Here is a 17,074-nt window from a genome sequence, read left to right as displayed (position 1 = left end):
CCATCCATTATTCCCCTCTGACAACTAAATGGATTTTCCTTGAGACCTATCAATTTTTGAGGAAGGAGGAATGGGTAAGCATTAATATGTGAATCATTATAATTTAATAATTTCATCTAAAAAGAAGCAACACCAACCTCTTCCTCCTACAACAATGATACAGGGAGAGAAAAACGAAAGGGAGATACTAAACAGGTAACAGTGATCACTGCTAGACAATGTAACTAGAACTTGTTGCCATTTTTCTATTTTCCTTTGGTTTCCAAGTGTTTTACAGTGAAACTATATTACCTTTTTTTGTTTTGTTTAATTGAGGTAAAATGTCATAGAACTCACCCTTTTAAAGTAAACAATTCAGGCTGTTTCATTATCTATAATAATAAAAGTGTAATATAAGAGTCAATCAGACAGGCAGGCAGAGGCAGTTAGGGGCAATCAAGCAGGTTGGCAGTCAAGTGGTTAAGAGCCAGCAGTCCTGGATTGTTAGAGGGTGCAAGCATGGCTGAAAGACCACCCACTCCTTTGCCCCGTGCATGAATTTCATGCACCGGGCCTCTAGTATTCACAAATTTGTACAATTATTATATTTCCACTCTCTAATTTAAAAACATTTTCTTTCTAATAATTTTTATTGATTTTTTTTTTTTACAGAGAGGAAGAGAGAGGGATAGAGAGTTAGAAACATTGATGAGAGAGAATCATTGACCAGCTGCCTCTTGCACACCCGCTACTGAGAATGTGCCTGCAACCAATGTACATGCCCTTGACCAGAATCGAACCTGGGATCTTTCAGTCTGCAGGCCGATACTTTATCCACTGAGCCAAACCAGTTTCAGCCAACAACATTTTTTATAAAAAATAAACCCTGTGACCATAAGCAGTATTCCCTTTCCACCTCCACCTGCTCTGGAAACCACTAATTTATTTCCTATCTCTATGGATTTGCCTATAATGGACATTTCTTATAAATAGAATCATATAATATGTGGCTTTTGGTGTCTGTTTTTTACTTAGCATGCTTTCAAGTTCATTTATGTTGCAGCATGTATTAGTACTTCATTACTTTTACCTTGGAATAATATTTTTAGATGTATTACTTCTATTGATATAATGAGAAAATATTTTAGCTTTTAAAAAAGGAATGAGTACATAAGTGTAACCCTTGATTGTTAATTCTACTAAGGGTACATTGATACAATTCAAAAATAGTATTTTTTTTCAATAATGTAAAAATTAATTTTCAAAATCATATATTTATATAGCATAGTGAGCCTATGAAGTGTTTTCTTATTGACTCAAGCTCTCAACTATAAGTAACATGGGAATCTAAATGACATCTTGCTGATAATCAGACAAAAATTAAACAATATAAAAAGACAGGTGTAGACACCCAGGACACATCCATTCTTCTATCTTAAACAGAAGATGAAACATTCTTGGCTTTAAAATTTTGAATGTTCAAAAAGAAAATTATAGTAGTAAAATGAGCAATTTTAAGAAATTACATAGCACATGTACTATTCTGTGGCAATCAAATAAGATCTTTTAAGCATGGATCAATATAGTATATTTCATTTAAGAAGAAAGAAGTTCCTAATTTGTTTGTGTGCATACTGTATATATATTTGTGTAGCTGCAAATCACAAACACTTGTTGACACAAACTCAGTATGTGAATTCATGTTATAATCTTTACTTGGAAAGGCAGAGTCTTATATATTTTTAGTTATATGAGAGATAAGCTTGAGCAAAGCTGACTGCAGCTAGCTCATATAAATTCAAAGTTCAGTGAAAAATCAAATTCTATAAATAAATGACCCTGGACATAAAATATGAAGCACTTCAAACACCCTGAGGGTGCAGTGGGGTGGTGAGCGGAAGCAGGATGCTCCTGGTCTTGATCTAGGCACTAGTTACAAAGGTAGGTTTCATTTGCAAAATTTCATCAAACCATACACTTGTGACATTTATACATTTTGCTATGTGTGGTATACTTCAATAATTCTTTAAAGTTGAGATAGCAATAAAAGACCCAACATATTGATTTTGAAGGGCATGTAGTTCTCATGTTGGTGAGCTTTTGCTAAGGGCTGAATCAGGAAGCTTTGTCAAGAATTAATAATTAAAATATTGGTCAAGTCTTTAAACAGTCAAAGTTGTATGTGCTTGTTTGAGAAAGCTAATATCCAATCTGTCAAGAAGACATGCTTAAAAATCCATCCTAATGAATAAAAGTTTCTATAGTGTTCTGTAGCTACTTGTTCACTGAAAGCATTCTCTAAAGATGTCATTGGGTTAGCTTTTGAAGTATCAAGAGACCACTTGCTGTGAAACCTTTAGATATGATGACAATCAAACAATTGCATTTAATCATTTATGAGACTATAATATGACAGTTAGGATTAGGTTATGCTCTGATTGAAGTAAATGAAGAAAACTGTTTTGTTCCCCCTAGAATTTCCTAGCAAAGTTAGAGCATAAATATAAAAGTGCTGGTGGACAAAATCCAGACTCTTTAAAATCTCTTATTTTATTTAAGGTTATTGGCTGATATCATTGTATAGATTTTAGCTAGTACTTTCAGATCATGTTCCTATACCTTCCAACTCTTGGTAAGAAGAGTACATGAAAGATTATACATTTTTAAAAAGCAGGGTGAGGAACTATTTGTGGGAATGTAAGATGGAACCATTATTCAGGAATGCAACTGGCACATAAAAGACTTTAAAATGTCCACAACTTTCATCAGTTGTAAGACTTTATTCCTAAAAGCATAATTAGGGTATACAAAAAAAAAAAATTCACTAAAGGTATGGTCATCATTTACTATTTGTGGAAGTAAAATATTGAAAACAATTTCAGAAATACAAATATAGGGGATTGGTTAAAAACCAACACCAATAAATGTCCATACAATGGGAGAGTATGTAGCCACCAAAAATATGTTTTAAGAGTACATTTATTTTTATTCTATATAATAAAATGGTAATATGCAGATCGATTGAATGGCAGAACGACCGGTCGCTATGACGTGCACTGACCACCAGGGGCTCATGGCGAGCACAGTGGTGGTGGCAGGAGCCTTTCCCACCTCCATGGCAGTGCTAAGGATGTCCGATTGCCAATTGCTCTGGGGAGTGTGCCTAAGCCAGCAAGCAGTTAGACATCCGCTGTGGACTCCCAGACTGTGAGAGGGTGCAAGCTGGCCTGAGGGATCTTCTCCACCTCCCCCCCCCCCCCCCCCCCCCCCCCCCCCCCCCCCGGCCACTGAGTGCACAAATATCATGCAGTGGGCCTCTAGTAGTTAGATATTCATTGGAAATCTTTAAAGACAAAAAGATCATAAAAATATTTACAGAGTAACACCATTCCTTAAAAATTATGTGCCTAAATATAAACAAAAACATTTGTGATAGAGATACATTAATATATGAGTGCCAACAACTATTATAATTATTTTTTTCTTATCTGTATATTCCATCTTTTCTATAATGGACATGCATTCTTTGATAAAAAGAAATTTACAAAAAAATGAGGTGGGAAAGTAGGAAAATCAGGGACTAGAATATCCTTCTTCTTTATATGGAATTAATGTCTACTCTTGACCTCTTTGAATACCTTGAGAGCTTTATGTGAAGTGCATTTCATAGAATAAGAACAGCCATATCACTCTGAAAATGTTCTTTCAGTTCTGAGCAGACATACCACTTGTCATCAATGTCACTTTGGAGCTTGGGGTCATTCAGCTCTTTGACTTATGTCAAAGAAGACTCTAAAATCTCAATAGGCACAAATAAGAAAACTACACAGCCACCTGGCCTAGAATAATGCGACAGGGATACACCTGCTGAACACTAGGGGTAGGAATAAGACAACGGATAACTTCCTTCTCTAAACTTTTCAGATAAAGTCATCTGACTTTGAAAGATTTCAATTCTCTTTCAGAAGAGAGTCCTTGTTCTACTTCAAATAAACAAAATTTTAAAAATATGAAATATTCTAAGGGTTCACTGTTGACTTGTGTTTAATACTGATATACACAAAGGGAAACAATATCCTTTCCTTGAAGCCTCTTTCTAGGAGCTTAATGATCAGCTGCCAAATTAAACCCTGGTACCTCACCACCATGTCTATTCCTCCTCCCTGCTATTGATGTGAGGCCCAAACTCATCTCCACTCAGTGTACAAAAGCAGATGTCTTGATAAAAGGGGGAGTTGGTGAACCCATATGAAAAGAGCTAAGAGGCCGAAACCGGTTTGGCTTAGTGGTAGAGCATCGGTCTGCGACTGAAAGGTCCCAGGTTCGATTCCGGTCAGGGGCATGTACATTGGTTGCGGGCACATCCCCAGTAGGGGGTGTGCAAGAGGCAGCTGGTTGATGTTTCTCTCTCATCGACGTTTCTGGCTCTCTCTCTCTCTCCCTTCCTCTCTGTAAAAAATCAATAAAATATATTAAAAAAGAAAAAAGAAAAAAAAGAAAAGAGCTAAGAGAACACACTGTACTGAAAGGAAGCACAGCTTCCTGGCTTATGGTACTAAAAGTATATTTAAGGCCCTAACTGGTTTGGCTCAGTGGATAGAGCATTGGCCTGCAAACTGAAGGGTCTCCGGTTCAATTCCAGTCAAGGTCATGTACCTTGGTTGTGGAGACACCCTCAGTAGGCAGTGTGCAAGAGGTAACTGATTGATGTTTCTCTCTCATTGATGTTTCTAACCCTCTATCCCTCTCCCTTCCTCTCTGTAAAAAATCAATAAAATGTATTTTAAAAAATAAATAAACGTACATTTATACAAAAGAATCAATGGCCTTGGTCATACTACATCTATATATATAAAAGGCTAAGCAGCTGTTAAGACTGAATGACTGGAACTACCAGAAAAACTGGTTGACCAGTCATTATGACGTGCACTGACCAACAGGGAGAAGATACTCGATGCAGGAACTGCCCCCTGATGGTCAGTGTGCTCCCACAGCCAATCTCCCATGGCTCCTCTCCACAGTAAGCTGCCCTGGGCTGCAGGCCAACCTCCCACAGCCCTTCCCCCACCCTTGGCTGCTGGCCAACTTCCTGTGGCCCCTTACCCCCTCCCCTGGTCAACCACCTGCAGTCCCTCCCCCTGGGCTCTGATGGGGGGGGGCCCAGCTGGCCAATCTCCTGTGGTTCCTCCCCCCAGCCAGGTGGCCCCCTGATAGGCCTCAATTGCCAGCCAGGCCAAGGACCCCACCTGTGCACAAATTCGTACACCGGGCCTCTAATGAGAAATAAAGAGAGAGGAAGTAGTGAGATGTTGGTCAAGAGACTGGCTGCTCATTAGAACCACTAGGAGAATTTGTTTTGTATTGTTTTGTTTTGTGTTTTAAATACTGCTGCTGTCTGTACATGAATGTTCTTGGCAGCATTATTCATAATAGCCAACAACTTGAAACAACTCACCAATGGTATAACAAATAATAAATAAATCAGAAATTGAGGTCTATTTATACAATGAAGTATTACACAGCACTAAAAATGAATGAACATGAGCTACCCATGCACAATTTTGTGCTCTGGGCCTCTAGTTTTTAATGAATGTATATAGTTCTGACATATGTCTTTGTTGTTTTAACTTTGTTTAACTCATTAACTTAAAGAAAACTATCAGCCAACATTTCTATGGGAATTACACCTCTTCATCAATTATATCCTATGTAGGCTTTGGATAGAGGAGTTCTGTAAAAACCAACAAACATTCTGTGAAACCCAATGGGCTATACGGAATTTACAATAAAGAGTATTGTATATTTTATTATTATTTGCAAATTGTATGCTGCACACATTCTTTATGCCAATGAAATTTATCATCAACTTATGTATGCACATAAATGCATTTCCCCTCCCCAGAGAGTTGGTTGATTTACCAGCACACCTCTGTTTACATTCCTCTCATGTTTAAGATTCCATGACACTCTATTATGATTTAAGAAACAAGCAAACAAAATAAGGTGGGAGTTGTAGGGTGTATAAGTAATGAGTTTTGGCAAAAGATATAGTAATGATTATACTATAGAGCCTCACTATTCAACCTGTGGTTCCCACACCAATAGCAATGGCATCAATGGGAAGCTTGTGGGAATAACCTTGGGTTTAAACCCCAGAACTGAATCAGAATCTGCATTTTATTAGGGTGCCCAGGTGATCTGTATGCTGACTAAAGTCTGAGAAGCACTTTCTATTATAATAAAAGCATAATATGCTAATTAGACTGGATATCCTTCCAGGCAACCTTCCAGATGAAGCCGGTGGCCGGAGGGAAGACCTGGTCCCAGGTGCCAGAGGGAAGCCAGTGCAAGGGGGAAGGAAGCCAGGGGAAGGAAGGCCTACTCTTGCACATATTTCATGCATCGGGCTTCTAGTCTTAAAAAGAAACTCACTGGTATGAACTGGAATTTATATAACCAATTTAAGATTAGCAATAAGGTTAAGGATAATCTAGCAATTAGTGATCTTTAAGCATCTAAAACCAGTCTAGCCACTTCACAGCACTGGGGAAAATACACAATTGCTACCCATAAACCAGAAGAAAAGGACCTAAATCTTGTAATATACATTTGTCAAATATTGACAGGGAAACTGTGCCACTAGGAAAATAAAGGCTATTCTAGGCCACTTGGATTATTAATTTAAGAAGGAGGAAAAAAAGTAAAAGACAGAGAAAAAAAAAATCACAATAGTAGCTTTCCTCCGTATACGTGATGAATAGGTCATGTTGCCATAGACTTGGTTCCAAAATTTCAAAGCAGGGCAGCAAGTGCTACATGACAGAGTGTGGCAGCTGGGAGAGGAGTGTGATGAAACACTTCCCAGGGATGTAATTTAGGCCAGGGTAGTTATCAAGTATTGAGGGCGAAAGGGGGAAATTGTAGTGCTCATGCTTTTCCTATCAATATATCAGTCAGCAACACAGGACAAAAGAAAAGAGAGGGAAAGCACACAAACACTCAGTGCTCAAGTTAATTGAAATGATGGTAGGAAAGTGTCATGTATTTTGAAATTGAAAGCAAAAATGTTCTACTGGCCATAATATTCTCTGGAAATATTTCTTAGCTATTTGGTTGAAAATATTGTAGTTGCTTTGAGCTGCAAAGGTCTATGGGAAATCACGTTAGCTACTTAAACAGTGTCTGGGAGGAAATGCGAGCCACAAATCTCCAAGAGGAACCTGGGATTAGTTGCGGCAGAAACCGGAACAGTAAAATAATTCAGGTAAACTCTGGCAACCCTAGAATGTGAAGAAAACAAATCAAATGTAATTGCGATTGGGCCACTGGTACCCAGAGAGACCATTGTGCCTGTTTTTACCCAAGAAAAAAGATTACTACAACCATCCTTGTGATATCAGAATTCAAATGACTTTAGTACGTTTAGTGGTGAAATGATAACACTGCCCTAATGTGTTATAACATTTTCCCTTGAAATAATCTAGGAAGGCTAAGAAAACTAACCTTTCCTGGATACCTATTATATTATATCTGGACATGTGTAATTTCCTAATGTCTTCATAAGCCTCTAGAGCAGGGGTGTCGAACTCAATCAGAGAAGGGGCCAAAATCTAAAATCCAGCCTAAATCGCGGGCCGAATGGTTTACTGAACAGTCATAAACTGTCATTGTGATGGAAACGCAGCGGAGTGCAGTGATGACAGCGCGGTGCGGGCCACATTGCAAGGCCTGGCGGGACGGATTTGGCCCGCGGGCCTTGTGTTTGACACATGTGCTCTAGAGGAGGTGATACGGTCCCCATTCTACAGACCAGCAACAAGAGATCCAAGGAAATATTTCAGCCATGTCACCTAGTAAATAAAAACCTGGAGCTCCACAGACAAAATTCAATAGCTCCTTCCTTAATTAAAAACAGATTGCTCAACAAAGACACTGTGGCAGGAATCAGAGTATGGAGTTATCTTCTGAATAAGAGGAAAGGTTTTTTTTCTTTTTTTTTTCTTGTATATCGGTGTTAATGAAGATAAGTAAGGGATCTCCAAGGACCCAACACATCTTTATCACCCATTTCTGGATGTATCTTAGGTTTCAGATGTGTTTCATACTGATAGCTGTAATTTTGGCTATGCTGAAGGGTTTAGAAGACTTGGCATTTTCCTGCCAGTGTTATATAATAGAATTGAGCCTAGGGCTGGGACTTAGAAACCTGGGTTCTGTTCCAGATGTGTCACTTATTAACTATGAGAGTGGGTAAGTTATACCACTTCTCTAGATGGAAGTTTTTTTTCACCTACATGAGGTTGGATTAAGTGTCCTTAAGAACTTTTGTGGACCCATGATTCAACCCTCCATGACTCAACTATTTAAGACAGAGACTTCCATCAAAATATATTAGAAATGACATGAAGAGTTAACAAATTTGTTGAGAAAAATCTGTCATATTGATTCAAATTACATTAAATTAAAACACACAAACACACATGGATAATTATTTACTCCCATACTATACCATTGCAAGAGTAACCTGGAATAAAATGATTTAAAGTTTTGTTTTTATTTCTATGCATTCTTTAAAAATAAATATATATTAAAGTTCTTAGATCTGAGTGCAAATCCAAGCTCTACCTCCTATTAGCTCTTTGACTTCACATATCTGAGTTCCATTTTTTGCTTCTGTAAATTGAAATTGATAATGAACATGAGCTGTAATGTAGCAAAGTACCTGGCATCTAGTAGGAGCATAACTAGTTCTGGCTATTGTTATTCCAGATCATCAGGGATTGAATCTATGGTTGGGTAACAATTCAAAAGAATTTTTTCCAGTGAAATGGAACCTGAGATGGTAAACTCATTAGCACTGAGAACTTTTCATGAACCATGTCTGTGCAATAAATTAGCTCAGGTGCAGAATAGGAAAATGCAATTGCTCCTTTTGGACCTTTCAGCAACTCTTCCTTTCTTTTTTTTAAAAAAACTTTCTAATTCGCCTCTTAGTGGATAAAACCTTCTCAAAATATTTGAAGACCAGAGTGTTCTTGGACATTTGGAAAGACTACTGTCATACCCACATCTCATTTCAGTGTCTTATTTGTCCATTGCCCAATTTCTGCCCTATGTGCACAGAAACAAAAGATTCTAGGAAGAGGAGGAGATAATTCACTTTGTTTAGATAATAAAAAATCAAACAATTCTCATGCTGACATATAAATAACCAATCCATGCACCCCATCCACTTGAGTGCCTGCCTCTGGACCTCCCCGTCAAAGCTTTCCCTTCCCTTATCTCCTGCTCCACTACTCCCACACTACCACTTCCTATGCCTTTCTACATAAACTACTTTTTGTGACTGATTTTTTTCTTCTTTCTCCAATTTTTTTTTGGTGTTGTGAGGTTGGTCAAAGCTTGGGTGGAGAAAAGAAGATGAACATAAGAACCACATTCAAATCACCTGAATTCTTTGAACCAACCCCATTACATGAAGCCCAAGGGAGGCCTCCAAATAATGAAATTGAACTGCCTCTTTTCTAAAAGGGAGAACAACAAAAAGATTTAAAAAATTATTCTGTTCTATACAAGTACATTTTCTGAACAAAAAACCATAGTAACATTTCAAATGTTTCCAGCCATGTTTTGAGATAAGTCAAGCACATTAACTAGAGCTTTCTGAAGTCAAGACAAAACAAAAACAAACAAAAAATAATTGTTAATTAAATTATCATTAGGGATATCACACAATTCTAGCATCTCTTGCGGTACTAACATTATATGATTCAGAGCATAATATTACTCTTAAAGTAATTATAGATTTGTAGTTGCTATGACCAAATTTGGTCAAAGCTTGGGTGGAGAAAAGATGAACATAAGAACCACATTCAAATCACCTGAATTCTTTGAACCAACCCTATTACATAAAGCCCCAGTGAGGCCTCCAAGAAATGAGATGAACTGCCTATTTTTGTACAATGCTTTTGAAGCAGTAACACCTTTGAATCTGAGATAGTGTAATTTAGTGTTTTTAGATGACTGCAAAATCTCTCTCTGTTCGGTTGAAATTCTACATTCTATCTTTTCCTAAACTTTCACCCATTTGTCATCTATCCAAAGTATGTACTGGATATTTTCCCCCCAATGACAAAGTAATCCCACTGAGTGGAAAATGTTGAACTTTTTGTCAATGTACCAATGACCCCCCATTTGGCCTTTTGTATACAAGTTCTTAATTTATTCCTAATTTATTATTCCACCACTTTACTCTAGATTCTAGAAAATGGAATTGATTTATTTTGTAACAGCTGTATGATATGAGCTGTAATTACCAAGTTATATTGGACAAGTCACTTAACTTTTCTTGGACCCAGTTTCCCTATTGGACAAGAATGTTTCAACTAGAGAGTTAGGTGTTAGAGTAAGATAGAACTTTTTTAAAAAATCAATTCTATTTTTTTCCATTGCCTAGAACTAGGAATTGAATATATTATCTAACCTCTCTGAGCTTCCAATTCCTCACCTGTTGTTTGGGGATCAAGAGTAATTTCACATCATGGGGAGTTTTTTAGGTGCAAAATGAGGACATAAATGCAAAGAATGCAGTACATTACCTTAACTTTGGTTCATGTTAAAAAATGCCAACTATTATTTTATCAAGTTTCTTCCAGCTCTGGAGTGCTAAGATTAGAAGTAAAACCTTATTTATTAAGCACTTAGATCTCCAGTATCCTCAGCTACTCATGCACCATTTTATCCCTCCACCCCCAATAAAAAAGTCTTATAAAGGACAAATTGATTCAAGGTCCATTTTATTCACAGAGTAAATAGAATAATTTTAATAATCATTGAAGTTATGATGTTAATAAATGATTCCATTAAAAAATGACAAAGGCAAATTGTTGTAAGACAAATTGACTAAGAAACCTGTTCTCAAATGCATGCTCAGAATTAGACTCAAGATGTAATCTGTGTCACGGGTTTGTACTAAGATACTAACCTGGCTTGCTGGATGTGAAGAACAAAACACACTGCTTACAGCTGGACTTACCTACATAAAAGAGAGAAATAATGTATAAATCCCACTGCTTGCCAGGAGCACATGAAAGGCTACTAAAATTTTCAACATACTTTATTTTCTCCCCCAACCCCTCCCCAAAAAGGGGCAGAATCTGCTTTACTTTTGCTAGGTGCCAGTGCTAACGTAGCATTTCTTTGGGTCAAAGAAATGTTATCCTAAAATAGCTAGGGTGACATTTTGTAGCATTTGTTAAAATACATTTCTGAACACTGGGTATGTTACAAAAAAAGCATTTGGCCACAAATCCAAGGATAGGAACAAGGAAAAGCTTACAGACATTTTGCAATACAAAAATCATAAAGGCAGATATGGTATTCCTCCAAAATCACATTTTTAAAAGATAATATCATAAGTAAAAGTCCACACAATTCTTTTTTCCTTATTAAATTATGTTTGAATAGTCAGTAAGTTGTGTTATTGAGCCAATGACATTAAACTACCTGTGTTTCTATTTCCACCTCTTGATCACTCACAGACTTTTGTACTTCAATTTACATTACATTCAGCATTTTGGAAAATAACAACCAATGGGCAATTTAGAAGAATATTGGCTGTGATTTTAGTGCTTCCTAATTATTTTTTCAGTTTTCCACATTGGATTGAACTGGTTAAACCCCTTTCCCACTAATATGTCTAAATATGATCCAGGAATCCCAGAGGAAACCTTGTTTAATGTAATAATTTACTGCCCACTCCACCTGCAGAGTAATATGCAGACACTATTTACACTGAAACAAACCAACAAACTTGTGTTTATTTTCTAGCAACTAGAGACTCTCTCAAGCATCTACAAAGTTACTGGAAACTAAATATAATTCCAAATATATGAAGAGTTTTTGTAAACATAGTGTCTGAGATCAAACAAAAACGGACTATTGGCTATTTATATCTGCTGTTAGTGAGAGAAGGTATACAAAGATCAAAACTACTGATAACACTATTTTTGCAGTTTAGAGAGGATGCACAGTTCAGTGTAGAATATGCAACACAGCATAGTTTGGGGGTGGGTGGGAGAGCCTCAAACTAGAGAGACCTCAGGATGAGCATCTGGCTGGGTTCCAACATAACTGTGTGAACAGCGCAGGTTGCAAGAAGTTCAAAGTCAAGGCTACTCTCTTGGTCTTCTGAGACCTTCCCAGACAGGTCTGGGTGCCTTTGTGTATATATCAACCTTCATGCATTTTCAACCCGCAGCAAATGTGTACAGTCAGCTCGAAAGGCACAGCTTGTGTGCTGACGTGCAAAAGCCAAGTCAAAACCCTGTGCTTGGCGCTCCCTTCTAACTTTCTGGCTTGTCCAAGTCTAAATATTGACATTGCTCCTCAGTGGAGATGTTTGATACTGCTGAGGGTAGGAACGGCACAGCTAACAGTAGGACCTCATGATATATATATATTTTTTACATGGCTGTGCCTTCCTCTCATTGCTTTCTTTTGGTGAGGAGGTTGGATTCCCTTGTCTGCACATCCCCCAACCCCCCTCCTCCCCAAACCCCCATTGTTCTCCCCGAAAGCTGAGCACAGGGAGGCAAGGTAAGAGGTTTGGAAAACCCCTCGAGGCAGCTCCTACTGTTGTCACAGCAACTCACAACAGACTCCACAGACAAGGGGTTGGAGGTGGGGCGTGCCAACCTGGGGGCTGACCGTCAACTCTCACGGGGGGTGCAAGAGCCCAAAAGGGTAAAGCATACCCCCCTTGGGGGACCTCTGGCTCCCCGCCGCTGTCCTTCCGAGGCAGAGAGCAATACTGTCATTGGCGCGGCACCACCCCCTCCCTGGCGCAGCCAGCCAGCCTTCTAAGGGTGCCTGTTGTTCCTTCTCTCAGCTCTAAGTTAGGGGTGCGGCTGTGCTGAAGCTCCTAGAAATCTCTCCTTTGCCTCTCAGGTTGTGAGGGTTTCCGGCCTCGCGGAGAAACGAGGGGGTGGCTCCTATGGCATCTCTGTCTCGCACAACTCTCTCTCGGGACGCTGCTCCCCGCGTGGCGCGGCCCGGGGACCCCCGCAGGCCACCCGCTGGGGCGGGGGGTGGGGGTGGGCGGGAGGGGCTGCGCGGCGGCTGCTCCGAGGAGAAGTTTCGTACCTTAGCGCACTCACAACACAGAACCTACCCTGGAGCCGAGCGGGACGCGAGCTCTCTCCGCCTTCAAGGGCTGTGGGGGGCTGCAGGGGGGGCCCCCCGGCAACTCAGCAGCAGCCACGACTGCGCGCGGTGGCGGGTGTGCGGGGCCGCTGCGCGCGGCGTGCAGCCCGCCGCCCAACTTTGCACAAAGGCAGCATGGCACTGCCTGGGCTGGCGGGCTCGCCGGCCGCCGCCTCGGCCGCTCCCCCCAGTCCGGGGACAGAGGGGTTCGCCCCTTTCCACCCCCCAGCCCCCCTCCTTCTCCTCCGGCCCCCACCCCGCTGGCTCCCGGGCGGGCGGGCCAGCTCGGCGGATCGAGCTCCCGGCCCCGAGCTCCGCCGCCGCGGTGGCGGCAGCCGCGCTCACTGTGACGTTAGCAGCCTCCGCGGCTATTTATATCCACGCGATTGGATTTCATTCATGAAACCGGGGCCCGGTGTGTCTGGGCGCTGGCTGGTGCGCGGGTGGCCGAGGGGCCTCCGCTTTCCGCAGAGCCCGGGGCCGGGGCTCCGAGGTGGATTGCCCGGGACAAACATGCGCAGAGCATGGGAGAGACCCAGGCCCCTCTCCCGAGCCGTGGGGAGGGAGGGGCGGGTTCAGGAGATCGGTTCCCATCCCCAACACCCCACCCGTTTTCCCGTGCAATTGCTGGCCCTTTGTCCCAGGCTCTGGAAAAGTAAGTTGGGCCACTAACCGGCTGGGCAGCAGCATGGCTTGCTTTCCCCTAGCAGCTGACCGGCCGCGGACTCCGAGGGAGGAGGACATTGGCTTTTGTTTCAAAACCGAGCCCAGCTGCTGACTAAGGGCGGCGTTAGCCCAGCCTCCTCCTCCCCTGGGCGGCTGCACGTGCTGCCAGGCTTCCCCCTCTGGGTTACCTTCCTCGGTGAGGTGACTGAGCTCTTGGGGTGCCCCCAGGGGGCTTAAGGACTCATAGGCAGCCCCCCCCCCCCCCCACCTGAGGAAGGGGTTGATTTACAACCTCCCACGAATGGCTGAGTGAGGAAGTGAAGTTGACTTCTGGCCGTTGCTCATGGGTGGTCAGAATCCTTGGAAACCCAAGAGAGTCCAGCTCTCCTCTTCCAGGCTTACTGTGACCTCTGAGGACAGGACCAGGGGTATTTTTTCCCCTCCCAGGATTCACATAAGTATTTAGAATGCTTACAGTAGGTCAGGTACTCTGTCAAGTTCTAAGGAGGGGACAGTGAGCACAACCCTGGGCCCTCAGAGAGCTTGGAGAGGGCCTTGCTAAAATCAGTGTGTCCAAACTTCCAGCCTGGGGAACAACGGTATTGATGTGCTCAGCTACCTTAAGGGATTTATTCGTTTAATAAACTTTTATTTAGAAGGATGTGTAGAAAGGGCTGGGTATGCAAAGATGGTAATGTGTCCTTGGTCCTGCAGGAGTTCTCGGGTAACATGTTCTGAGTTATTGAGGGCTGGGGAAAAGGGAGCCAAGGGCTCTCTCTTTGCCACATCCCCAAAGAAACAGAACATGGGGGAAATTCCTAAAAGCAACCCCCTCAGTCCCTCAGTTTCTTCCAGGAAACCATTCTTAGTTTCCCAGTTGGAATACTTTCTCTCCCTTCCTAGGATGAGTTTTAGTCCTTTGGGTATTTCTACTCTTCCCCACTGGTTTATTTTTCCCGCAGAGACAAAGGCTTGCCTGGTGCTCTCTGAATATCTCAGAGACTCCAGGATATAGTGAAGTTCAATGGTTTGTTTATTTTTTCCAAGGAAAGGTATTATGGGCAATCTGTTTTGTTTAGGTCATCCTCATTGAACCGTCTTTGAAATGGAGTTACCAGTCCCTGATCATTTCAAACTACCCTCCAGGCTAAGAATTAGGGTAGAAACTCAAAATAAATGGGAATCAACATGTATTGCAGCCATCGTATATGGCAGACAATGGGCTTGAAGGTTTAAAACATATTTTCTCAATTAATCTGCACAGCAACCGATGAAGAAGATGCTATTAATATCATACTCATTTTATAGATGATGCAACTGAGGCATACAGAAGTGAGTAGTTTTCTGAGATTCTGACAGTTGCATTTGTAGTCAGCTTGTGCCAAGGCTTTATTTTATCACTAACCTGCTTTTTGGTATCCTTCCTTTCTTGTTTCTTTCATTTCCTCAGTAATAAATTTCGCAAAATTAAGTGGCATGCTTAAGCGAGATAGGTGCTAAGACCAAAAAGACATCTATACAAAGACTCCAGTTGATATGCTACCATTCAGTTGTTGCTTGCCTTCCATACCCAGGAGACACCGAGGCTCAGATAGGCCTTCTAAAGGATGCTGCTTCCATAGGGGGAAAGAACAGTCAGCATGAAATTGCCCAGTTGATGCCTAAACCTGAAGGAAACTGACCAGAAGAACTTTCAGGAAAAAAATAATTGGTGTAAACAGTAATCAAGATTGCAGAGGAAAAGTCACTATTCTAGAAAGTCCTTCCATACGAAGGCAGTGGTCTGTGAAAGAGGTTGCCATAATTATGTTATGTAGCTCTCAAATTTTACAAATGAACCCCCCCCCCAATTCTAGAAAAGTTAGAGAAACTAGTCTTACTTTGCCAACAAAGGAGTGAAAAGGAAAAATAGCAAATTGAACTCCAGAATTTATCCCAGTTCTTATAATTACCACAAAATAACCCACATCTGTGCACTGAAATTGTTGTTTGCTAATAAGGTCAATACTATTTGATTTTACTAAATATAAAAATAGGTATTTAAGCTTAATTAAACCAACACTGTATATTTAAATACTTTCAGGATTATACTGTACAAAAGTGGATGTAAAAGTTTATGACTAGCTTTTATGGTAGATATTTATCAAAGTCATAGAATTAAAAATAATCCCCACAATGGATACAGAGAACTGTTCCATTATCACAAAAGCACTTCATCATGCTACCGAACCAGCCATTTATCTGTTCTCCATCCCTACAGTTTTGAGACTGTTATATTAATGGAAGAATACAATATATAATGTTTTAAGATTGATTTTTTAAAAACTAAGCACAATGCCCTTGAGGTTCATTAAGGTGTTGCATGTCAGTAGTCATTCCTTTTTATTGCTAAGTAAATTGGTATTATACCAGAGTATGTTCATCCATGTACCCACTAAAGGATGTTTGAATAGTTTCCAATATTTTGCTACTATGAGTAACAGTTCTATAAACACTTGTATATAGGTATTTGTGTGAGCATAAGATTTTTATTTCTTTGGGATGAACGCCCAAGAATGTGATTGCTGGGTCATATGTTAAACAACTGTTAAACTGTGTTTCAGAGTGGTTGTACCATTTGACATCCTCACCAGTAAGGTAGAAGAGATTTCGTTGCTTTACATTCTCACTGGCATTTGGCATTATTACTTAAACAAACAAACAAACAAAAAATTCAGTTGTTCAACAGTTTTGTAGGGACGACTGACTTATTGTGGTTTTAATTCGCATTAAAGGCTAATAATGTCGAACATCTTTTCACATGCTTACTTGCCGTCCAAAATATCTTAGCTAAAACATCTGTTCGTGTCTTTGGCCTATTTCATAACTGGATTTTTTTACTACTGAGTTTTGAAAGTTTTTTAAAAAGTATATTCTCAGATCCTAGGATTTTTCAAACTACTACCTCAAGATAACTAAGTTCAATTCCATCACTATTGTTCAACATTTCTACTGCCATCAGTTTACAGAAAATATTCTCAGGGAGTTATGCAAAGCACACGCAAGGACTTACATAAAACTCCTGAAGAGAGGGTATTTTCCGTGTGATTGTATAAACCTGCATTTCGGTGGTTGGCAACCGACACCCAAAGCCCGGCTAACACGTGGCAGCTGCGCCACGAAGTTCAGTTCTGGCTTCTGCGCATGCTCAGGGGCAGGCGCAGGCGCAGACCCAGACACAGGCGCA

The 17,074-nt window shown here is 40.6% G+C and overlaps 1 protein-coding gene across 8 annotated transcripts in view; it reads right to left on the bottom strand.

The window, feature by feature from the left end:
- RHOBTB1 (Rho related BTB domain containing 1) overlaps positions 1-17,074 on the bottom strand; it is a 105,021-nt gene that overhangs the window by 50,972 nt on the left and 36,975 nt on the right. For 2 of the 8 annotated variants that reach the window (XM_036438390.2, XM_036438397.2), the window contains exons 1-2: positions 13,151-13,421; positions 10,964-11,014 (exon numbers count right to left, since the gene is read on the bottom strand). The exons of 1 other annotated variant lie outside the window; for it this stretch is intronic. The gene's annotated coding sequence lies outside the window, so the exon portion shown is untranslated. Of the gene's footprint in view, positions 1-9,047; positions 9,070-10,963; positions 11,015-13,150; positions 13,422-13,855; positions 13,962-17,074 lie in introns of those variants that run through there. 5 more of the 8 variants (XM_036438391.2, XM_036438392.2, XM_045581828.1 and 2 more) reach the window with 5 other exon arrangements.

Source organism: Pipistrellus kuhlii, unplaced genomic scaffold, assembly GCF_014108245.1.
Source record: "Pipistrellus kuhlii isolate mPipKuh1 unplaced genomic scaffold, mPipKuh1.p scaffold_m20_p_15, whole genome shotgun sequence".
Lineage (NCBI taxonomy): Eukaryota > Metazoa > Chordata > Mammalia > Chiroptera > Vespertilionidae > Pipistrellus > Pipistrellus kuhlii.
This window is presented reverse-complemented; position numbering and strand designations above follow the sequence as displayed.